Here is a 2,345-nt window from a genome sequence, read left to right as displayed (position 1 = left end):
CACAGCAATGAACATTAAGTAGTGGATCTTTATTCGACATCAGAAACTGTTTGTGGAGGCAACTAGGACCTCTGGGATGAGACATGACTCACTCTCTCTCTCTCTCTCTCTCTCTCTCTCTCTCTCTCTCTCTCTCTCTCTCTCTCTCTCTCTCTCTCTCTCTCTCTCTCTCTCTCTCTCTCTCTCTCTCTCTCTCTGCCCGTGTGCATGTGTCAGTTTTAATGTGTGGAAATAGAAGCTCTAGTTGGTTTTCTTCATTATATTTCTGGCGGATTACAAAATTGTTTCTTTAGTTCAGTCCCTTGCTTGCCTGGCCGCTTCCTCCCATCTGCATAAAGGGCCGCAGTACTAAGCCAAATTCACCCATTCCTTCGCCATTCTCCACAGACGACCGTGTTCTTGGCCCCAATCTCCCGGTCTTCTCGTAACCCCCGCGACCAGGAACGTATCGGACCCCACGCGCGCCACCCATCCCGTGTACCTTGCTCTAAAGCCCTAAAACTGCAGTCGAGTCTACATCCCATGTCGAACTGCCAGACTTGCTACTGGTGAGCGTATCGAGATCGAACTCATGGCCTCTGAAGATCTGCCAGCCGCTTCCTCGTCGTCATGGTAACCTGCAGGTAAATGCCACGGTCATACGACAGTTGATTTCAATACATATGACATCACTCTGACATGTTTCTGTCATTCGTGTCACTAAAAGTGTTTTGCTAACCTGACCCTCGCCGTAAATACATATATCTGTATTGCCAGGATTCACGCTGCATATGCTAACCTAACTTCTACTGTCTCTGTTATTTTCCCGCCATCGTTACCAAGCCCCACTGAGATTGTGTAAAACTAGTTCATAAACATTCGACACTTTTATATATAATATAAATGGTCAGATATTTTCTCATTATCATTCGCCCGCAAATAACAACGATACTGTAGACTGATAATTGTCATTATTCGGACAAAATCCAGAATAGTAATGTTTGCAGATATTTACTGCGAAAATTTATATTGTTCCCTGATGTGAGAAATTCCTCGTCCTTTTCTCGCGTTCCTTCACTTTGCATTGTGAATGCTATGACCTTTTCGGGATATTTTACATGTCGCTTTACTGCCATTTTTCCAATTCTTTACTTCAACTTTTATGATTAAACGCGCTAGTATTTGTGAACTTGGTTTATTAGATTTCTCTCAAATTGTTCTGCGTTCATAATCAGCTATGAATCTTTTCTCGCAAGTTTAGTGTTTATTTTATTTGTGTTTATAGTTTTTTCTACGAATTTAGAGGTTCTATGCAAGAATGAATGGTTGTATACCAAGAATTGATAAACTGTTTTCTTTCTCTTAAAACTTGCCAAGTTTTTACATACATCTTTATCTTTTTTGTTCGTCAGCCTCCCTCCATTCATATGCATGCGCAGTCGTACAATCGCACGGTCTTTCATGCCCAGTTGCACACAATCTCACGCCCAGCCTGCAAATCCCTTGGAAAAATGACCACATCTCTCCCTGGCACCACGAATTACAACAGAAACACTCTTGCGTCTCCAGTCCCTTGTTAATTTCTGTACTCCTATAGCTCTTTTAGGACCCAGTTCGAGGTATCTATGGCTCTTCGGAAGCCTCTTAACAAGGGAAGACCTCCTGCTTAATAAATTCCTACCAGAACATAAGTGGTTCCGTCGGCTTTGTCTCATTTGCATAAAAGCTCACAAGGTTCATGCATTATTATCCTTTCCCTGATCAGAGTCCGTGGACGTTACTCTCGACCACTTCACTTTACACCATAACATGAACTGGAACTGATTCAACTCCGTGTCACTGATCCCTTATACCTACGATTCATCTGTCTTCCAAAAGAACTCTAAGCTACAAATGAGTTTCTTGTGTCAGCTGCCATGCCTTATGGCCCCTCCCTCTTTCTCACTGTTGCATGCGCGCGTTCGTATATGCAGGGTTTGAAAAAAAACAAAAAAACATTACGATTCTCCTCGCATTTTGCTGTATACCTGGTTTTTGCATTTACTTTTATCCCTTTACCGGGCACACATTTTAAATACCTCATATATATATATATATATATATATATATATATATATATATATATATATATATATATATATATATATATATATATATATATGTATATATATATATATATATGTGTGTGTGTGTGTGTGTGTGTGTGTGTGTGTGTGTGTGTGTGTATGTATATATATATATATATATATATATATATATATATATATATATATATATATATATATATATATATATATATATATATGTATATAAATATATAAATATATAAATATGTATGTATATATATATATATGTATGTATATATA

This window comes from Penaeus vannamei, chromosome 14 (genome assembly GCF_042767895.1).
Source record: "Penaeus vannamei isolate JL-2024 chromosome 14, ASM4276789v1, whole genome shotgun sequence".
NCBI lineage: Eukaryota > Metazoa > Arthropoda > Malacostraca > Decapoda > Penaeidae > Penaeus > Penaeus vannamei.
This window is presented reverse-complemented; position numbering follows the sequence as displayed.